Below are 24300 nucleotides of genomic sequence, written 5' to 3'. Positions count from 1 at the left end.
GTTTTTGTAAAATTCTACTCTTGGTAAATGTATTTCTAAACAATTTTATGCTTGTACTGTTATTTTAATGGATTTTCCCCTATTTTTACTCTTAGGTTTTGTTAACTGAGAGAAAATCTATTCCTTTACTCTATTTCACCTTCTACTTGTTTATCTACAAAATTATTTTCTTCATACCATTCTTGTGTTAGAATTCTTGGCATTTTTAAATATATAATCATATTCATCTGTAAAAAAGAGATGATTTAATCTCTTCCTTTCCAGCATTTTGTCAAATGATCCATGTTATAACATTTGTTATAACTGCAAAACTGTTGAGTATTAACAGCAATAAAGAGCATTTCCATCTAGTTCCTGATTTCAACTGACATGATTTCAAGGTTTTAAAAGTAATTTCACTCTATTCATATTTTATCCTAGGGTATCCTTCGAAATTTTATCTAATATGCTTTCAGCTTCTCTTAAAATGATAAGGTTTTTCCCTCTTTTAGTTTGTTGATTAGACAAATTACAATAAGATTTTTCTGATATTGAACCACCTTTGCATTTCTGGATAAATTCTAGTTGGTCTTAATAAATCTTCTTTTAATACAAAGCCAGATTTTATTTGAATTTTTTTAATGTTAGTGTATCTAAATTCATATGTGTAATTGGTTTATAGTTTTTGATTTTGAAATACTTTTGCCAAATTTGGGTATTAAAGTTGTGCTGTCTTCAAAAATGATTTGATGAAATTTCCATCTTTTTATTGTGTAAATTAAGTAATACAAGAAATAGCTGTTCTTTTGAGATTAGTAAGAACTCAGGAAAATATCTGGTCATGATACATTTTTCTTAATGTGATAATAATATACATAACAGGGCTTCCCTGGTGGTGCAGTGGTTGAGAGTCCGCCTGCCAATGCAGGGGACGCAAGTTCGTGCCCCGGTCCGGGAAGATCCCACATGCTGCGGAGCGGCTGGGCCCGTGAGCCATGGCCGCTGGGCCTGCACGTCCGGAGCCTGTGCTCCACAACAGGAGAGGCCACAACAGTGAGAGGCCCATGTACCGCAAAAAAAAATAATAAAATAAAAAATAATAATAATAATATACATAACAAAATTTATCATTTTAACCACTTTTAAATGTACAATTCAGTGGCACTAAGTACATCGACAATGTTACTCAACCACCACCACTATCCATTTCCAGAAACTTATCATCACAAACAGAAACTCTGTACCCATTAAATAATAACTCCATATCCTACCCTTTCTCCAACCCCTGAACACCTCTATTTTACTTTCTGTCTCTATGAATTTGCCTATTCTAGGTACCTCATGTAAGTGGAATCATACAATATATATCTTTTATGTCTGGCTTATTTAACTTAGCATAATGTTTTCAGGGTTCATCCATGTTGAAGCATGAATCAGAACTTCATTCCTTTTTAGGGCTGAATAATATTCCATTGTATGTATATACCAAGTTAGTTTATCCATTGATCTGTTGATGCATTTGGGGTTGTTTTCACCTTTTGGCTATTATGAATAATGCTGCTATGAACATTGGTATACAACTATCTTTTTGAGCCCCTGCTTTCATTTCTTGGGGGTATATACCTAGAAGTGAGATTGCTGAATCATTTGGTTTATGTCTAATTATTTGAGGAACCATTACTCCTTTCCTTAGTGCCTGCATCATTTCATATTTCCACCATCAATGTGCAAGGGTCCACAATGCTTTTTTTTAATGATATAACTTTAATCACCTTTTTCACTTATTCAGTCATAATTGTTTTACTCTAGGTCTGTACTTCTTAATCAATTTTGATATGTTTACGTTGCTCAGAAATCAATAATTTTCTTTGGAGTTTCAAATATCTTCCATCCTCTTTCCCTTTTATTTTACCACTTATCAAAGGAATTTAGGTTATTAATTTTCTCTCTTGAGTTTTTGCTGCTCTGTAGGTTTTGATATTCATCATTTTTTTACTGTTTTTAAGATAGTTTGTAATTTCAGTTTTCATGTGGTCTTTGGTCCATGGGCTAACCAGGAGTGCATTCTTAATTTCCAAGTAGGTTGGGGGTTGGAGGAAAAAAGAAAATCACTATTTCATTATCTCTTATTGTAACATGGTCAGAGAGAGTAGTCTGTAAAAATCTTGCTTTTAAAATTTTGTCAAGGGCTTCCCTGGTGGCGCAGTGGTTGAGAGTCCGCCTGCCAATGCAGGGGACACGGGTTCGTGCCCCAGTCCGGGAAGATCCCACATGTCGCGGAGCGGCTGGGTCCGTGAGCCATGGCCGCTGAGCCTGCGCTCTGCAACAGGAGAGGCCACAACAGTGAGAGGCCCGCGTACCGCAAAAAAAAATAAATAAATAAATAAAAAATTTGTCAAGATTTGCTTTGTGGTCAATTACACATCTATTTTTGTGAAGTTTCCATAGACATAGAAAAACATTTTATATTCTCCATTCAAAAGATATATGTTTCTGAATTTTTCTTTTTGTCTTGCTCTCTATATACAAGAAAATGTGTTGATATCATTATTCAATTCCCTTATAATCTCATATAATCTTAAAAATGGGTATTTTAAGGCATCCCATTATAACCGTAGTTTTGTAATTTATCCTTGCACATCTAATAGATATATCTTTTTATATTTAGCTATTATGTGGTCTTTGGGTGTTTTCATTGTGTGGTTTTCAGATTCTTCATAAACTGTTTGTTCAATTTATCACTTTATTATTGCAAATTCCCTTATACTGATTACTACTTTCAACTTTACATACCTCTTTTCCTACTATTTACATAGTTTCTACTATTGCCACACCTGCTGTCTTTTTTCTTTTTGTGATTTCCTTCACGTTGGCCTTATTTTCATCCCCAAGGCAGACACATCCTTCTTCCTCTTGCTCTAACAGATGATAAGCTCTAGAAAGTAGTTGATTGAGAGCTGTATCTCCTTTAAGCCACAGTATTTCCAGAATCCTCTCACCCTCCATTGTTTTACTACTAGATTATTTCTCTTATTCCTCTATACTTCTAAATTATCTTACCTAAGTAGAGGGGGAAAAATCTTTACAGAGAATTAGGAGAACTGAGTTTTTAATAAAGCTCTGCCAATAGCTGTGTGACCTTAAGCAAGTCAATTAATGTTTTGAGAACTATGGTCTCAGTTGTAAAATATCCAAATTGACAAGATGGCCTCTAAGGTCCTTTCCAGTTCTGCAATTCAGATTCTACCATTCTAGAGAGGAAAACTCAAGGAAAGATATGAAGGTAGCACAGGTCAGGTACAAAAGGTCAATTGCAAATTTTGAGGGCTAAGCACAAAGATAATCTTTTGTCTTAATTATGTACCAAAATATTATATGCAAGGCTACTATACAGCATTGCTAACTTTTAAAATTATGAGTATGAATTGGGCTATATGTCTCAGAGCTAATTCTATGGTTCATTTAGATATCTATTAACATAAATTGAATACCTTAAAATTACATATTGGTCTCCATAATTTTCTAATTCAACCTGTAAGTGATGAACAACCATGCATTTGAGATGTACCTATGTCTGAGAGAATTATTTTGTGTCCATATTCATTTCAAGTCACAGTACACTTCTTATTAACCACTGCAGAAAAAATTAGAAACAAATTCTATTGTATAATAATCCTCCTCCCTCCAAAGTTTAATGGGAATAGCCAGTTAAATTGTGCAGGGTAAGTTTTCACATCCACTCACAAGAATTGCAATATTTCTCTTCTTTATCAGAAGGAAGGAGAGTGTGGCCGGAGTAATCCCATGGATTTCCAGTAAATCTTAACACTTAACTGACTGTCCCAAAGCCTGTCTACAGTCCAACAGTGAGAATTCTGGAAAACAAGTTACATTCTAATGCTTCACTCTACATTGTCTCTTATGTAGTCTGAATGTTTGTAAAATCCAAAGTCAAAGCTAAGATTGTTTCTCCTGGAACATATGTAGACCAGACCCGTGTCTCCATTCTAAAGACTGTGTGATTCAAGAGTATTTAAATCAGTAGGCTCTACTGAGTGCCCATTATGAGCATTGTTTTACTTTAAACATACAATATAATGAAGTAGTAAACATGTAAAAACATGGAAGATTTGATATCTATCCTTGAGGAACTTACAACCTGACTCAGGAAATTAAAAAGAATACGGTACACAGAAACAAGAAAAACAGCTACAAGGCAAAATGAAATAATCAAAATGTCATTGTGGTGCTCGCTTCAGCAGTACATATGCTAAAATTGGAACGATACAGAGAAGATTAGCATGGCCCCTGCTCAAGGATGACATGCAAATTCGTGAAGCATTCCATATTTTTGGGACGGAGTGAGAGAGTGGCTTGACATATATACACTACCAAATGTAAAATAGATAGCTAGTGGGAAGCAGATGCATAGCACAGGGAGATCAGCTCTGTGCTTTGTGATCACCTAGAGGGTTGGGATAGGGAGGGTGGGAGGGAGATGCAAAAGGGAGGGATATGAGGATATATGTGTACGTATAGCTGATTCACTTTGTTATACAGCAGAAACTAACACAACATTGTAAAGCAATTATACTCCAATAAAGATGTTAAAAAAATGTCATTGTGATAGGCTGAATATAGACTCCCCCAAAATGTTAACATCCTAATCCCTGAAACCTTTGACTTTATTACTTAACATGGCAGAAGGGACTTTGCCCATGTGACTGATAATTCTGAAATAGGAGATTATCCTGGATTATATGGGTAGGTGCAAGAGAGTAGTACGAGATATGAGGACGGAAGCAAGAGGTTGGAATGATGCAAAGAAAGAACCACAAGCAGGTGTCCTCTACAAGCTGAAAAAGGCAAAGAAATGATTCTCCCCTCAGAGTCTCCAGAAAAATCAGCTGTGCCAATACCCTGACTTTAGTTTATGGACTTCTGACCTCAGGACTGTATGAGAAAAAATTTACATTGTCTTAGCTACTAAGTTTGTGGTTGGAAACTAATACAGCTATGGTATGATTTGAAAACATAAAGTTAGGAGGTAATATTGAATTAAATGAAGTATAATGGAAATGAATTTTTTTTTTTTTTTTTTTGTGGTATGTGGGCCTCTCACTGTTGTGGTCTCTCCCGTTGTGGAGCACAGGCTCTGGACGCGCAGGCCCAGCAGCCAGGGCTCACGGTCCCAGCCACTCTGCAGCATGTGGGATCTTCCCGGACCGGGGCACGAACCCGTGTCCCCTGCATCGGCAGGTGGACTCTCAACCACTGCGCCACCAGGGAAGCCCGGAACTGAATTATTGATGATGTTGATAACATTTTATGTTAGACAGGAACATCTTCTCCTCAGTCTTTGTTTTCATGGAGAAGACTTTTATCTAACACATAGCTTCACTTCTGACCTTTTAATCACTCAGGCCCTGGTGATATAGAGCGATGTCTCTGTTTACTTTGAAAAGAATATCTGGGCATGCTCTATCCAGTTCTGCCATTCTTGAAAAAGAGCTTCCTGTAGAGACAAGCATGTTCTGCTCTTCTTTCTCTTTCTTTGGGAAGGCTGGCCCAGGTGGTACTGCTATAACAGGTAGGGTGAGTCTACTAATTCTGGGGTACATTTAGCAGACCAATTTATCTTTCAAACTAAACTGCATTCTCCAACTTTTCTCTATAACTAATAAGGTGATATTTTGCTTGTTTCTTTACTTTTTCTAAAATTCCCAATTATTCATAACCTGGGTAGGAAAAGAGAGGTGCAATTTTGGGGGGAGTCTCAAATTCTCCACTGCTAATATTTACAGAGTACATACCATGTGCCAGGCACTGTAGAGAGCATTTTACATATCTCATTTCATCCTCACAAAGACTTTATGAAGCAAGTACTGATCTTAGCTGCATTTTATAGCTAATAAAACCAAGGCACAGAGAGGTAAGTAACTCGCTCAAGGTCTCACAACTTGGAAGTGACAATGTTGTGATTCATGTCCAGGTCTTTCTCACTTCAAAGTCCAGGCTTTTGAACACTCTGCATATTGCCCTTCCTCCTGGAGGACATGAGGTTGGAACTGAACACTAATGACAATTCCTAAAGAAAGCTGTCTTCTTGGTATCAGTCTTGGTTTGCCTTCTTTCTAAGAAGTTTCTAAGAAACTTCTTTCTAGATATAAAGGTCAAATTGAGAGACTTCCCTGGTGGTCCAATGGTAAAGAATCCACCTTACAATGCAGAGGACCCAAGTTCAATCCCTGGTCAGGGAACTAAGATCTCACATGCTGCAGGGCAACTAAGCCTGTGCGCCACAACTACTGAGCTCACACGCCTCAACTTGAGAGCCTGCGTGCCGAAAACTACAGAGCCCACGCGCTCTGGAGTCCGCGTACCACAACTAGAGAAGAGAAAACCCACACGCCACAACTAGAGAGAAGCCCATGCACCAAAATGAAGAGCCTGCGTGCCGCAACAGAAGATCCTGCATGCCTCAACGAAGATCCCATGTGCCGCAACTAAGACCCGATGCAGCCAAAAAAATAAATAAAACAAATAAATAAATAATGTCTTTAAAAAAAAAGAACTTCATTAAAAAAAAGCCCAAATTGAAAAAAAAGTAGAAACTATAGATCACAGTAGCTTTGTTCTATATACTTATTTAAATGCTATTAATCATTTGGGTCACTTATAATTTGCTTTCACATGAACACAGCCTAGACTTGATTACAAAAATAAAATCTCTTTGAAAAGATTTCATCATTTAAAATACAGCCACCCAGAAAACCTTTAATCTTCCATGTCATGGAACTATCCCCACTCAATCAGAAGCTGCCTAAGGGGTAATCTCAAACGCTGATGCCTATGGCTGAAAATTAAGAAAGCAGACTTTCATCTCATTTGACCAGTTTTATTTCACTTTTGATTCCCCCTCCTTCCCCTTCTCTTATCCTGCAGGCAGTAGACCATATATTTCTTACTTCATAGAGGATTTAATAGGTAGTCACAATTCTCTAGCTGGATATCCCATAAAGCAATATTCTCCATGATAAATTTCAGCCATTTTTGACCCTCATCCTTCCTTTGAGAGCCATATCAACCATACTGATAAGACCTCATATTACCATCTCAAGAGTATAACAAGGTTAAGATGATTGCTGTCTCAGCAAGATGCTGAGCTTTTGATTCATGCTTTTATAACAACAAGGCTGGATTACTACAATTTGTTGTTGGCATCCCTCCCAGAATGCTCACTGCTTTGACTTGACTATGTATAGAGGATTCGGCAGTCAGGGTGTTCAACGACAAATACAGAAATGCCTGCACATATCCTATCAGTACCACAAACACTATGTTGAAACAGAGAACTGGTTTGAAAAAGTGTAGGTACAGGTCCTTGCTTTTAATGCTAGGAAACACAGTGAACCTTTTCCTTCCAGAAACAAGGCTTTCATATATAACCATGGCGTAGAACTGACTGTGGCTCAAGAGGTCTAAGCTACTTTATAAGAATGTCATACTTCACTTGACTTGAGGCTCTGATCAGAAATCTGGGGATAATCTCTCCTTTCAAGAGCCAATTCCCACTTGCTAGCACACTTAGTTATATCTTACCTGAAGACACTTTCATTTAAAAAAAAGTAATGTGGAGAATACAACACTCTATAATCTGCATTAATACCTTAGAGAAACTCAAATCACACAATGTACCAGTATATAAGCCTGACTGAGGAGTATTTCTTATTTATACTTGTAACTTCTGGATGAAGTCTCCTTCCCTCTACTAGACCAGTACTTATCAAAGTATGCTCCTGGAACCACCTACCTCAAGATCACCTAGAGTGTTCATTAAGAACACAAATTCCAGGGTTTTACTCTTAGAGTCATAATCTCTAGGGAATTTTTAAAACAAGCTTCCCAAGTGATCTTAATATATGCTAAAATTTGAGAACCTCTGTACTAGACACTGTAAACCCTGGGAGTGAACATTCACAAGTCTCATTCAGAACCTAGCATGCTGCCTGACCCTGGTAGGTAGTCATTGTTTCTGTCAATGATGTATGAATAAATGAACAGTTGATGAATCTGCATGGGGATTCACAAAGTCTAAGGCAGTGCCTCTCTCTGCTCTTGTGATCTGCTCAGCACTTTTTTTTTTTTGGCTCAGCACTTCTGACAGGGGTTTAGATGCCACAGGTGGAGTTGGGAGATTGAGCAAAAAACAACAAAAAACAGAACACCCACCCAGTTAAATCTGAGTTTCAAAAAACAACAAATAATTTTCAATATAAGTATTTCCCATGCAATACTTGGCAACTCTAGCCTTAGACTACATAGCCCTAGACTGACCCAGTGTCATCTCTTGGTTGATGTCCCCTCCCAACCACAAAGGGAACACACAGATACCTTGTACAGAGGATCTCCGCATGGAAGCCAGAATGCCTTCCTGTATAACTCCAGGAGAGCTGTCAGCTTTACCCCTGAGGAGCAGGGTGAGATTTTTCCTCCCAGTCTCACTGCCACTGCCTGGACAAGGCCTTATCCAAGGGTGAGGCTCTTATTTCTCTGATCCTCTGATAGCTCACCTATTAAAAAAGAAGTGAAAATGTTCCCTCGTACAAGTTGCTATGCTGATAAAGTAACATGCATAAAGCTTAACAATGGTGTTTATTTTCTCACCTTCACTCTCTTCAGAACTGTATCACCTTCACTTTCAACATTAACAGAGTACTATCACCATTATCAACTCATATACACACGTGCACACATGCACAAGCAAGTGTGCATACACCCTCCCTTGCACACACACATACACATGAGCATGCACACACACTTTTTTGGAGTTCTACTTATGCTCCAGGCAGGAGACTGGCACAATATAGCATGGGGGTCAAGAAGGAGAGGACTCTGAATCCACGCATTCAGATTCCATCTTTGCCATATATGTTTTCTGTGTGACTTTGGCTAGTTATCTAACCTCTTCAAGCTTGAGTTTTTTCATTCGTAATATGGAAAAAATAATGCCTGATTTACAGGGTTGTTGTAAAGATCAAGTACATTCATACAAGCAATCACTTAGAACAGTGCCTGTACATGGTGAGCTTCAATAAGTATTAGCTATTAGATACTGTTATTTTATCATCATCATCACTGCATCCAACCCTGATATGTTCTTAAAACTCAGTGACCTCACAGGACCAACAATTACTTCCCCAAGTAATCCCTCTGACTTAGGACTAGAAAGACCCCCAAATGCCCATGTTTTATTCTCATTAGGAGCTGGGAAAATAGTTAAGTTATACTTCAGTAAATTGATTTCCATCCTCTGGAAATTTCTAAAGCATTCATGCTATTGAGACCTTTTTTTTTGAATTTTATTTATTTTTTTTTTACAGCAGGTTCTTATCAGTTATCTATTTTATACATATTAGTGTATATATGTCAATCCCAATCTCCCAATTCATCCCACCACCACCACCCCCTGCCACTTTCCCCCCTTGGTATCTATACATTTGAGACAATTTTTTAATTGACCTAAATAACCACAAATAGAGAAATAGCTTACAGTTCTTGTGATTCTACATTTATTTTGGTAACTAGTTGTTTGGTTGAAAAAGCTTGTCCTTAGAAATTGTCTAAAGATCAAAATATGTAACCCATTACATTTTAAACATCTAAACATAGAAGATCATAACATGTCCATACTTAGAAAATTATGACTCTCGCTGTCATTACTAATCAAAAATTTTGTAAGAAATATGTCTGACTCTTCCTCATTGCCCAACACTATCTCACCCAATGCCTTTTAGTTAGAATATTAACATGATAGGCATTTATTTACACATTGATCCATCTATTTAATAGGTATTCATCGACTGCCTCTATGTGTGAGGTGCTTTGCTATAGCAGTGAACAAAACAAATAACCCTGCTCTCATGGAGCTTACATTCTATGGGAGAAAGGGGGAAAAAAAGAAAAACATATAGTATGTCATTTGGTGAAAAATTTGTGGGGAAAAAATTAAGCAAGGATGGGGCTAGGAAGTGCAGTGAGTGCTGTACTTTTTACTTAGAGTTGTCTGGGAAGACCTCTCTGATATTTGTACAGAAACCCAGGAGAGGTAATGGAATGAGTTCTACAGATACCTAGGCAGAAGGGACAGCAATGCAAAGACTTCGAGGCAGGACAGCACCTGATGTGCTTGGTTAAGATAAACAGACCAGTGTGGCTGAAGTGGAGAGAACATGGGAGAGGGTAGTAAATCGTGTCAGAGAGAAGCAAGATGATGAAGGGCATTGTAAGCAATTATATGGACTTTTGCATTTACTCAACTGAAATGGAATACCATTGGAGGATTGTGAGCAGAGGAATAACGGGATCTAGTTTATCTTTTAGAAGGTTCATATTGCCTGCTGTATAGAGAATGACAGTGATAGGGCAGGTATCATAAAAGTCAGGGGACCTATTAGCGGTAATTGCAATTATCCAGGAGAGAGATGATGGTGGCTAGGATGATAGCAATGAAGGTAGTGAGAGCTGGTTGGATTCTGGATATATTTTGAAAGTACAAAAGAAAATGGTTTGTGCTTTCCAAAAATCTAAGCATGCCCATCAGAGGAGTAACCCAAACAAATGGAAATGTATTAGAACTTTCTTCAAAAAATTTAAATTTTGAATCAACAATGATGTTCAAAGGTAGGGAGTTGAGAAGCTGCCTCTGGGGTAATGGAAGAGAGATTAGAGAGACAGAAAATGATATGGAGAAAGAGGAAGACATTGCAGGTTTCTGAGGAGGTAAAATGAAAAGAGTAGATAAGAAAAAGTGTAGAATTTACTGTTAAATACAACATCCACCTTGACTATTCTCAAATTAAGACTGAAAAATACTGCATACCTTTGAGTACCTTGTGAGAACAAAATACTAGTTTATGTGTACTATCTCAAGCTGTATTTATAAAAGTAAAATGGTCCCTTTTCCCTTAGCAAAGGTGAAATTCTTTGTAGAATGGAGTACCCAGCTCTGGATCAGTACTGTAAATCAGCAGACCAGGTGTGCTTCCTGAGAAACTCCACAGGTGAACAACCACCACTCTCCTCATGCCTGCTGCATCCCCTTGAATGTTCAAGAAACCTGAGTTATCTATGAATTTAGCCTTATCTGGTAACACCTTGACTCAAACATAATGCTCTCCAAGAACCAAAAAAAACACAAACCTGTATAGGAAGTGGATTTAGAAGTGAAAGGCAAAAGGGCCAGAAGAACCCAAAACAAGCCTTGAGAAGACAGATAGGCAGAGAGCAAAGATTAGGTTCAGGGACTTTTAAATTTCCTCAGAGTAGACGTTCTCTGGGTCAAAAATCATGAAAGGTTCAGAGAAACACAAAGCTAATTAAAGGCTTAGAAATTGAGTTTTAAAATATTGTGAGAATACTGAAAAAAATTAACCTGAAGAAAAGGTAACAAATATTTGATAGGAATGGGCTTTTTAAATAAACATACCAAAATTTGGATTCACTACTAACACCATGTCCACTGAGAGCTCATCAGACAAAAGTTACAACCCAAGCAAAGCTGGCATCACCTTGCCTGAGTTTAACACTCTGTGTCCCAGAGTGATAATTCCAAAAGTCTCTGCAGGCAATATAAATAGTTATGGGCAAATTCATGTAGTCATTATGATGGTACCCTCATGGTGGCTATCCCACTGACTTTTGATACAGAACTGCTCTCTGTATCAGGTATGGTGGGTGGGGTGTTCTATGAACTCATCTGGAAGGGAATGCACTGACAGCCAATCAAAATTCTTATTAAAGGGGACGTCCTTGGCAGTCCAGTGGTAAAGACTGTGCTTCCACTGCGGGGGCACGGGTTCAATCTCTGGCTGGGGAACTAAGATCCTGTATTCCATACCATGCAGCCAAAAAAAAAAAAAAAAAAAAAAAACAGAAACAATTCTTATTAAAAAAAATTATCTTCAAAAGTGGAAAAAATTTGGCTAAAAATAGTTATTAAAAGCAATCAACTCAAACTACCAAAAAATACTGATTTGTCTTGAATGTCTATTTATATTAACATGAATGAAGGAATATCCTACAGGGAAGGCCATGCCTGTCACGGGACATATCATGGAAATAGACTGAGTTTCTGTATAAAAATTCACTTGTGACAAAGACTGAAACAGCTCTCAAAAATGTGTGTAATTATATTTTGTCGGCTTCTTAACTTCTACTTAACTTCTACTAAGTATTTTGCTGTTAGTATGCTCATATGCTCTTATTCTTTAGTGTAATAAATCTTCATTCTATTGATATGTTTCTATTCTTTGTATTGTTATAAATATATTTATGGGCAAGGGTGTTATGAATTCACTTGATGATATATGTAACAGGGTTAATTAACACAATTTCAGTCACAATGTAAAACCATGAAATGAAAAGTATTAAAAGTCATTGTAATAATAACAATTACATTTTTTTCAGTCCTTAGATGAGTCACACATTTTACACATATTCTTTTTATTTTTTTATTTTTATTTTTATTTTTGGTACACACACCTCTCACTGTTGTGGCCTCTCCCGCTGCGGAGCACAGGCTCCGGACGCGCAGGCTCAGCGGCCGTGGCTCACGGGCCCAGCCGCTCCACGGCATGTGGGATCCTCCCGGACCGGGGCATGAACCCGTGTCCCCTGCATCGGCAGGCAGACTCTCAACCACTGTGCCACCAGGGAAGCCCTACACATATTCTTAATCTCATGACAACCTCGCTGATATGTATCATCATCTTCATTTTTCATATAGGAAATCTTATTCACATAAATTTAATTGATGGAAGGAAACAGGGCCAGGAAGTAATAATGCTGATATTTGAAAGGACATCGATTTGAGTTCAAAACTGCTGGGCTTTCTACTATACCGCATCATGTTTTTAGTAGCATTTATTCAGTTTGCTTGTTAAATTTGTGCTTAAATCATTTTTGTTTAGTTGATGACATTTAAGGATATTAAAAACTGAAAATTTAGTTTGTTTTATTGCTATTTTAATTTATTCTTACAAAATCAATGTATATGGGCAGCATTTTTAAATGATACTTTGGAACTTTTTTGTCTATGGCATTTCACTACAAATACCATTTTAAAACCTGTTAGAATTTGAGTATAAGGGCTGTATCGGTTGTGAATTCTATTCTACAAAATAAATGAACATAGGGTTCGTTTTGCAGTGAAACCTGAAAGAATGAGAATTAAAAACATCAGCTCCAACAAAAAACCATGATTTGCCAGGCTTTTAGAGAAGACTGCTTGGGTAGCCAAAGCAGGAAGATCACTTACACAAGGGAGGTCACGGAGGACAACAGTGCTACTCAAAATCTGACCTCCTAGTGTTACCTATGGACATTCCTAGAGTCAATTTAAGCTTATGAAAATATCAGAATTGATTTAAAATCCAAAAACACACGTTAACCTCTTGTTGTATAGAGTAAAACCTCTATCAAACAAAATATCTCTCTTTGAAGATTAGGCTGCAAATTCCCCTCCCTCTGAAAACAAATAAAGCAAAACAAACACAATAAACTTCAGAGAGGCTGGTTTACTTCTGAATTACTTAGATTAATCAAGCCATATAGACCACATGCTGAGGGCAATTTTTAGCCAAAACCCTAGGGTTATCTACCAGGCTACCACTGTATTGAATATTCAGCCTTTCTGCTGTAATGAGTAGATTGAGAAATTCTGTATGTGAGCTAAGCTGTTTAGGAATCAAAAGGCTTTCCTTATGAATCTTACTACCATTTTGCTGGGACTCTTACCCATATCCTCTCCAGCTGTTCAGGGAGACACAAATGGGCCACTAGGAATATTGTCAGTTACAATGAGGGAGAAAAAGGCAGGAACTGGCTTGTATTGCTTGTTCCTGAGAGCCTTAATTTCAGTGGAGATCATATGTGTTTAAAAAAAACAGTATTTTTTAATATGCCTAAAGCATTATATTTATATTCAACTTCTTAAGTTGGTTTTAAAAAAAAAACAAAACAAAGCACTCAAGAAAAATATGAATGCAGCAATACTTAAAAAAGAACACTTTCATTTCACGGTTGATTCTTTTCTGTTGCAAAGACAATGAAATACATGACAATGCTTCTGTCTTTTCCTCTTCCACACTAAGCACACAGACATATCCATTCAGACACTTTATAAACCACACTTGTGAATACTGACCAACCACAAAATCAGAACCTATAAAGGCTACATCTGATCAGAATATTTTTGTTGCAATTATCTCCTCAGCAAACAGAAATGTGACTTAAAGTACCTCCTGAAAAAATATTGGCTATTATAACTGAGGTATTCCTAGTTAATTTTAGTTTAGATACTACTTTTCCAGGGTTCAGATGATGTCATCAGGATCTGGTTTCTCTGAGTTGAGAAGTATACAGGATTTTAAATCAAGCGAGCATTCCATGCCCAAATCTACTGTATCTTGGAAATATTAGGGAAATCATAAGTTCTGTAAATTTCAATTTGCTTATTTAAAAAAGGGAATAATAATAGCCCTTTGAAGTAGGATCAAATGAAAGTGTAGAGGAAAGTGCTGCTGTTAAAGCTCTAAGGTATCATACAATCATTAGCGACAAAAGCAAATGACTTTCCTCCTAATAGAGTGTGTTAAAGAAATTCCAGTTTGGGGAGTTAAAGAGAGTTCGTGAAGGAGATGAAAGTGGGGACGTAGGGAGAAATGTTTAGAAGAGTAGTTAAGGAGCATGTCAGTAAAGGAGAGAAAACACTAGGAATCTGGAGCACAGCATGGCAAGGGAAGTGGGAGCACCAGAAAGCCATCATGGGAGAGCTTACAATATGTCCTTCCCTTTATATAGCTGCTTGTCATGAACTAAACTATTTAGTGATGGTATAGTTAACATGACCATCTCAACAAGCAGCTGCTAAAACATTCTATGAAACTCAAAGGCCCTTTTCTATAGTCTAAGCCTTGGACAACAGCTCTCTTTTCAGTCAACAAAGGAAATCAATTGAAGTTAAAATGTCTATTTTTGTATAAAATAGAAAATAGCATCCTAGAACTAGCACCTAGCTGGCAAGGAAAGAAATAAGGTGCTGGCAGATTTGTATTCCTTCATTCTTTGAGTAAATGGGTATTGAAAACTAGCTAGTATATGGTTAGCAATGAGCATATAAAGATAAATAAAACATTGGTATTCTTCCCTCAAGCCCAAGACTTTAGTCTAATCATGAAAAAACATCAGACAAACCCAAATTGAGGGACAGTCTACACAAAATAATTGAGCAGTACCCCTCAAAACTGTCAAGGCTATTTAAAACGAAACAAAACAAAACTAAAAGACTGAGAAACTGTCACATCTCAGGGATAACTAAGGAAACACCATATAACTAAATGCAATGTCGTATCCTAGATCGGATCCTGGAACAAAAAAGGGTGGTAGTGTAAAAACTAGGGAAATCCAAATAAAGACTACAGTTTAGTTAATAGTAATGTACCTGTGTTCATTTCTTAGTTTTGACAAATATGTCATGGTAATTTAAGACATGAATATTAGAGGAAACTGGGTGAGGAGTTGAATTGGTTTCCTAGGGCTGCCATAACAAATTACTCTTTTTTTTTTTTTTTTTTTTTTTTTGCGGAATGCGGGCCTCTCACTGTTGTGGCCTCCCCCGTTGCGGAGCACAGGCTCCGGACGCGCAGGCTCCGGACGCGCAGGCTCAGCGGCCATGGCTCACGGGCCCAGCCGCTCCGCGGCATATGGGATCCTCCCAGACCAGGGCACGAACCCGTATCCCCTGCATCGGCAGGCGGACTCTCAACCACTTGCGCCACCAGGGAGGCCCCAAATTACTCTTATAAGGACACTTGTTGTTGGATTTAGGGCCCACCTACATCCATGATGGTCTCTCAAGATCTGTAACTTATTTATACCTGCAAAGATCTTATTTCCAAGTAAGGACCCATTCATAAGTACCAAGGCTAGGACCTGGATATACTTTTGAGGCTACTATGCAACCCACTACAGGGGTATATGGGAAATCTCTGTGCAGCCTTTGCAACTTTTCTGTAAATATAAAATTATTCCAGCATAAAAGGTTTATTCACAAAGGGGAGGGGGCAGTGGTTAAGTAGAATCAGTATAATGGAGGTGAAATCTTACATACTAAAAAAAATACTTCCTCAGAGACAAAAGGAAAGATGGGAAGAAGAGGATTGAAAACATGTTTATAGGCATTTAGGCAAGATGTTAAGATTGTTCATGGCAGAAGAATCCCATTCCCTCTAAATATGAGGTAGGAGCTTTATAAGTAAAAAAAAGGGGGGAAAGACAGAGAGTGAACAAGTTTGGAGATACATAGTAAGGCCTCTGAGGAGAGCTATGCAGTTTCCAAAAGTAGAAAAGAATGATGCTCAGAACCAGAGCACTAAGCAGTCCTGGGATCCAGCTGAAGTCATAAACCATGACAAAGCAAAGGTGTCAGTCCAGTTAGTTCATTTGCTCTAGCAGCCCTCAGCAGTTTGGGCACAGTAGCCGATAAAGAGGGTGGATTGATTGATCCACAGAGGTCACTGGCCAATGGGTACAGTGACAGGTATGTTGGTGAGGAACAAACTGAAATATTTGACCTTGAGATCCAGGCTAAGTGGGAAAGGGAGTAAAGACTGTTAGAATCTTTTTCCCAATGTTTTCTTCTAGGAGTTTTACAGTTTCAGGTCTTATTTTTAAATCTCTGATCCATTTTGAGTTAATTTTTGTGAATAGTATAAGGCAGGGGTTCAGTTTCATTCTTCTGCATGTGGGCATCCAACTTTCCCAACACCATATATTAAGGAGACTATCCTTTACCCATTGTGTGTTTTGGACACCCTTTCAAAAATTAGTTGACTATGTATGTGAGGGTTTCTATCTAGGCTTTCGATTCTGTTCTACTGATCTATGTGCCTGTTTTTATGCCAGTACCACACTGTTCTGAGGAAAATCTGAAGGTGGTAGAGCAGTTCTTTTTAAACTGGTATGTGCACATGAAGCACCTGGGGACCTTGCTAAATTGTGGAGTAAATTTGGGGAGGGGTTCCCAAGTGAAGCCAATGCCACTGCTGTTCTACCAAACTCATTATGAGTAGCCAGAGAACCTAGAGACCTTGAGGATGTCAAAATGCAGATACGAAAGGCACAGAACCATGGCAAGAAACAAAGCTGTGGGAATTCAAGGGTTCGGTTTTCTGAAATAGATTAGTGTTAGAGGATGACGGGGCCAAGGGAGTTGTCCTGGGCATGAGTGGTGGAAATCAAGTGGCAGTAAATGTTGTTTGAAGAGTGTTTGGAGTGTTTGGTGGGTCCTCCCTATAGACATTTAAGTCACATAGAATGAGGACAGTTTGAGTCCAGAGGAACACTGACAGCCAAGTATTAAGTTCTTTAATGCCTTTGAAGAGGAAAGACCTAGAGACTACTGAAAGGTGATATAGACTTCCGGGGAAGATGGCGGAAGAGTAAGACGCGGAGATCACCTTCCTCCCCAGAGATACACCAGAAATATAGCTACACGTGGAACAACTCCTACAGAACACCTACTGAACGCTGGCAGAAGACCTCAGACCTCCCAAAAGGCAAGAAACTCCCCATGTACCTGGGAAGGGCAAAGCGGAGAGATTGCCGCACAGAGGATCGGTGCCGACCGGCACTCACCAGCCCGAGAGGCTTGTCTGCTCGCCCACCGGGGCGGGCAGCGCTGGAAGCTGAGGCTCGGGCTTCGGTCATAGCGCAGGGAGAGGACTGGGACTGGCGGCGAGAACTCAGCCTGAGGGGGCTAATGCGCCACAGCTAGCCGGGAGGGAGTCCGGGAAAACTCTGGAGCTGCCGAAGAGGCAAGAGACTATTTCTTCCCTCTTGGTTTCCTGGTGCGTGAGGAGAGGGGATTAAGAGCGCTGCTTAAAAGAGCCCCACAGACTGGCGCAAGCCGCAGCTGAAAGCGCGGACCCCAGAGACGGGCGTGGGACACTGGGGCTGCTGCTGCCACTGCCAAGAGGCCTATGTGCAAGCGCAGGTCACTGTCCACGCCGCCCTTCCGGGAGCCTGTACAGCCCGTCACTGCCAGGGTCCCGGGATCCAGAGACGGCTTCCCTGGGAGAACGCACGGCGCGCCTCGGGCTGGTGCAACGTCATGCCGGCCTCTGCCGCTGCAGGCTCGCCCCGCACTCCGTGCCCCACCCTCCCCCCAGGCCTGAGTGACCCAGAGTCCCCGAAGCAGCTGCTCCTTTAACCCTATCCCGTCTGAGCGAAGAACAGACGCCCTCCGGTGACCTACACGCAGAGGCGGGGCCAAATCCAAAGCTGAGACCCAGGAGCTGTGGGAACAAAGGAGAGAAAGGGAAATCTCTCCCAGCAGCCTCAGAAGCAGCAGATTAAAGCTCCACAATCAACTTGATGTACCCTGCATCTGTGGAATACATGAATAGACAACAAATCATCCCAAATTGAGGAGCCAGGAGTCAGTGCTGTGCCTCTGAAGTGGGAGAGCCAATTTCAGGACACTGGTCCACAAGAGACCTCCCAGCTCCACATAATATCAAACGGCGAAAATCTTCCAGAGATCTCCATCTCAACACCAGCACCCAGCTTCACTCAACGACCAGCAAGCTACAGTGCTGGACACCCTATGCCAAACAACTAGCAAGACAGGAACACAACCCCACCAATTAGCAGAGAGGCTGCCTAAAATCATAAAAAGTCCACAGACACCCCAAAACACACCACCAGATGTGGACCTGCCCACCAGAAAGACAAGATCCAGCCTCATCCACCAGAACACAGGCACTAGTACCCTCCACCAGGAAGCCTACACAACCCACTAAACCAACCTTAGCCACTGGGGACAGACACCAAAAACAACGGGAACTACGAACCTGCAGCCTGCAAAAAGGAGACCCCAAACACAGTAACATAAGCAAAATGAGAAGACGGAAAAACACACAGCAGGAGAACGAGCAAGATAAAAACCCACCAGACCTAACAAATGAAGAAGTAATAGGCAGTCTACCTGAAAAAGAATTCAGAATAATGATAGTAAAGATGATCCAAGATTCTATTTCCAAGATCCAAAATCTTGGAAATAGAATAGACAAAATGCAAGAAACAGTTAACAAGGACCTAGAAGAACTAAAGATGAATCAAGCATCGATTAAAAACACAATAAATGAAATGAAAAATACTCTAGATGGGATCAATAGCAGAATAACTGAGGCAGAAGGACGGATAAGTGAGGTGGAGGATAAAATAGTGGAAATAACTGATGCAGAGCAAAATAAAGAAAAAAGAATGAAAAGAACAGAGGACAGTCTCAGAGACCTCTGGGACAACATTAAACGCACCAACATTCGAATTATAGGGGTTCCAGAAGAAGAAGAGAAAAAGAAAGGGACTGAGAAAATATTTGAAGAGATTATAGTTGAAAACTTCCCTAATATGGGAAAGGAAATAGTTAATCAAGACCAGGAGGCACAGAGAGTCCCATACACAATAAATCCAAGGAGAAATACTCCAAGACACATATTAATCAAACTGTCAAAAATTAAAAACAAAGAAATCATATAAAAAGCAGCAAGGGAAAAACAACAAATAACACACAAGGGAATCCCCATCAGGATAACAGCTGATCTCTCAGCAGAAACTCTACAAGCCAGAAGGGACTGGCAGGACATATTTAAAGTGATGAAGGAGAAAAACCTGCAACCAAGATTAATCTACCCAGCAAGGATCTCATTCACATTTGATGGAGAAATTAAAACCTTTACAGACAAGAAAAAGCTGAGAGAGTTCAGCACCACCAAACCAGCTTTACAACAAATGCTAAAGGAACTTCTCTAGGCAAGAAACACAACGAAGGAAAAGACCTACAATAACGAACCCAAAACAATTAAGAAAATGGGAATAGGAACATACATATCGATAATTACCTTAAATGTAAATGGACTAAATGCTCCCACCAAAAGACACAGATTGGCTGAATGGATACAAAAACAAGACCCATATATATGCTGTCTACAAGAGACCCACCTCAGACCTAGAGACACATACAGACTGAAAGTAAGGGGATGGAAAAAGATATTCCATGCAAATGGAAATCAAAAGAGAGCTGGAGTAGCAATTCTCATATCAGACAAAATAGACTTTAAAATAAAGACTATTAGAAGAGACAAAGAAAGACACTACATAATGATCAAGGGATCGATCCAAGAAGAAGATATAACAATTGTAAATATTTATGCACCCAACATAGGAGCACCTCAATACATAAGGCAAATACTAACAGCCATAAAAGGGGAAATCGACAGTAACACAATCAGAGTAGGGGACTTTAACACCCCACTTTCACCAATGGACAGATCATCCAAAATGAAAATAAATAAGGAAACACAAGCTTTAAATGATACATTAAACAAGATGGACTTAATTGATATTTATCGAACATTCCATCCAAAAACAACAGAATACACATTTTTCTCAAGTGCTCATGGAACATTCTCCAGGATAGATCATATCTTGGGTCACAAATCAAGCCTTGGTAAATTTAAGAAAATTGAAACTGTATCAAGTATCTTTTCTGACCGCAATGCTATGAGACTAGATATCAATTACAGGAAAAGAGCTGTAAAAAATACAAACACATGGAGGCTATACAATACACTACTTAATAACGAAGTGATCACTGACGAAATCAAAAAGTAAATTAAAAAATACCTAGGAACAAATGACAATGGAGACACGACGACCCAAAACCTATGGGATGCAGCAAAAGCAGTTCTAAGAGGGAAGTTTATAGCAATACAATCCTACCTTAAGAAACAGGAAACATCTCGAATAAACAACCTAACCTTGCACCTAAAGCAATTAGAGAAAGAAGAACAAAAACATCCCAAAGTTAGCAGAAGGAAAGAAATCATAAAAATCAGATCGGAAATAAATGAAAAAGAAATGAAGGAAACGATAGCAAAGATCAATAAAACTAAAAGCTGGTTCTTTGAGAAGATAAACAAAATTGATAAACCATTAGCCAGACTCATCAAGAAAAAAAAGGAAGAAGACTCAAATCAATAGAATTAGAAATGAAAAAGGAGAAGTAACAACTGACACTGCAGAAATACAAAAGATCATGAGAGATTACTACAAGCAACTCTATGCCAATAAAATGGACAACCTGGAAGAAATGGACAAATTCTTAGAAATGCACAACCTGCCAAGACTGAATCAGGAAGAAATAGAAAATATGAACAGACCAATCACAAGCACTGAAATTGAAACTGTGATAAAAAATCTTCCAACAAACAAAAGCCCAGGACCAGATGGCTTCACAGGCAAATTCTATCAAGCATTTAGAGAAGAGCTAACACCTATCCTTCTCAAACTCTTCCAAAATATAGCAGAGGGAGGAACACTCCCAAACTCATTCTACGAGGCCACCATCACCTTGATACCAAAACCAGACAAGGATGTCACAAAGAAAGAAAACTACAGGCCAATATCACTGATGAACATAGATGCAAAAATCCTCAACAAAATACTAGCAAACAGAATCCAACAGCACATTAAAAGGATCATACACCATGATCAAGTGGGGTTTATTCCAGGAATGCAAGGATTCTTCAATATATGCAAATCAATCAACGTGATACACCATATTAACAAATTGAAGGAGAAAAACCATATGATCATCTCAATAGATGCAGAGAAAGCTTTCGACAAAATTCAACACCCATTTATGATAAAAACCCTGCAGAAAGTAGGCATAGAGGGAACTTTCCTCAACATAATAAAGGCCATATATGACAAACCCACAGCCAGCATCGTCCTCAATGGTGAAAAACTGAAACCATTTCCACTAAGATCAGGAACAAGACAAGGTTGCCCACTCTCACCACTCTTATTCAACATAGTTTTGGAAGTTTTAGCCACAGCAATCAGAGAAGAAAAGGAAATAAAAGGAATACAAATCGGAAAAGAAGAAGTAAAGCTGTCACTGTTTGCAGATGACATGATACTATACATAGAGAATCCTAAAGATGCTACCAGAAAACTACTAGAGCTAATCAATGAATTTGGTAAAGTAGCAGGATACAAAATTAATGCACAGAAATCTCTGGCATTCCTATATACTAATGATGAAAAATCTGAATGTGAAATCAAGGAAACTCTCCCATTTACCATTGCAACAAAAAGAATAAACTATCTAGGAATAAACCTACCTAAGGAGACAAAAGACCTGTATGCAGAAAATTATAAGACACTGATGAAAGAAATTAAAGATGATACAAATAGATGGAGAGATGTACCATGTTCTTGGATTGGAAGAATCAACATTGTGAAAATGACTCTACTACCCAAAGCAATCTACAGATTCAATGCAATCCCTATCAAACTACCACTGGCATTTTTCACAGAACTAGAACAAAAAATTTCACAATTTGTATGGAAACACAAAAAACCCCGAATAGCCAAAGCAATCTTGAGAACGAAAAATGCAGCTGGAGGAATCAGGCTCCCTGACTTCAGACTATACTACAAAGCTACAGTAATCAAGACAGTGTGGTACTGGCACAAAAACAGAAAGATAGATCAATGGAACAGGATAGAAAGCCCAGAGATAAACCCACGCACATATGGTCACCTTATCTTTGATAAAGGAGGCAGGAATGTACAGTGGAGAAAGGACAGTCTCTTCAATAAGTGGTGCTGGGAAAACTGGACAGGTACATGTAAAAGTATGAGATTAGATCACTCCCTAACACCATACACAAAAATAAGCTCAAAATGGATTAAAGACCTAAATGTAAGGCCAGACACTATCAAACTCTTAGAGGAAAACATAGGCAGAACACTGTATGACATAAATCACAGCAAGATCCTTTTGGACCCACCTTCTAGAGAAATGGAAATAAAGACAAAAATAAACACATGGGACCTAATGAAACTTCAAAGCTTTTGCACAGCAAAGGAAACCATAAACAAGACCAAAAGACAACCCTCAGAATGGGAGAAAATATTTGCAAATGAAGCAACTGACAAAGGATTAATCTCCAAAATTTATAAGCAGCTCATGCAGCTCAATAACAAAACAACAAACAACCCAATCCAAAAATGGGCAGAAGACCTAAATAGACATTTCTCCACAGAAGATATACAGACTGCCAACAAACACGTGAAAGGATGCTCAACATCTTTACTCATTAGAGAAATGCAAATCAAAACTACAATGAGAGGGGCTTCCCTGGTGGCGCAGTGGTTGAGAGTCCGCCTGCCGATGCAGGGGACGTGGGTTCGTGCCCCGATCCGGGAGGATCCCACATGCCGCGGAGCGGCTGGGCCCGTGAGCCATGGCCGCTGAGGCTGCGTGTCCGGAGCCTGTGCTCCACAGCGGGAGAGGCCACAACAGTGAGAGGCCCGCGTACTGAAAAAAAAAAAAAAAAAAAAAAACTACAATGAGATATCATCTCACACCAGTCAGAATGGCCATCATCAAAAAATCTAGAAACAATAAATGCTGGAGGGGGTGTGGAAAAAAGGGAACACTCTTGCACTGCTGGTGGGAATGTGAATTGGTACAGCCACTATGGAGAACGGTATGGAGGTTCTTTAAAAAACTACAAATAGAACTACCATATGACCCAGCAATCCCACTACTGGGCATATACCCTGAGAAAACCATAATTCAAAAAGAGTCATGTACCAAAATGTTCATAGCAGCCCTATTTACAATAGCCCGGAGATGGAAACAACCGAAGTGTCCATCATCGGATGAATGGATAAAGAAGATGTGGCACATATATACAATGGAATATTACTCAGTCATAAAAAGAAACGAAATTGAGATATTTGTAGTGAGGTGGATGGACCTAGAGTCTGTCATACAGAGAGAAGTAAGTCAGAAAGAGAAAAACAAATACTGTATGCTGACACATATATATGGTATTTAGAAAAAAAAATCATGAAGAACATAGGGGTAAGACAGGAATAAAGACACAGATCTACTAGAGAATGGACTTGAGGATATGGGGAGGGGGAAGGGTAAGCTGGGATAAAGCGAAAGAGTGGCATGGACATATATACACTACCAAATGTAAGGTAGATAGCTAGTGGGAAGCAGCCGCATAGCACAAGGAGATCAGCTCGTTGCTTTGTGACCGCCTGGAGGGGTGGGATAGGGAGGGTGGGAGGGAGGCGCAAGAGGGAGGGGATATGGGAACATATGTATATGTATAACTGATTAAATTTGTTAAATAAATAAAGAAAGAAAGAAAGAAAGAAAGAAAAAAGAAA

General features: G+C 39.1%; 1 non-coding gene across 1 annotated transcript; it reads left to right on the top strand.

The window, feature by feature from the left end:
- Window positions 1-4225: 4225 nt before the first annotated feature.
- On the top strand, window positions 4226-4332 carry LOC132496521 (U6 spliceosomal RNA). Its single transcript, XR_009533422.1, has one exon. It is a non-coding gene; the product is annotated as a U6 spliceosomal RNA (small nuclear RNA).
- The last annotated feature ends 19968 nt before the right edge of the window (window positions 4333-24300 follow it).

This window comes from Mesoplodon densirostris, chromosome 9, assembly GCF_025265405.1.
Source record: "Mesoplodon densirostris isolate mMesDen1 chromosome 9, mMesDen1 primary haplotype, whole genome shotgun sequence".
Lineage (NCBI taxonomy): Eukaryota > Metazoa > Chordata > Mammalia > Artiodactyla > Ziphiidae > Mesoplodon > Mesoplodon densirostris.
This window is presented reverse-complemented; position numbering and strand designations above follow the sequence as displayed.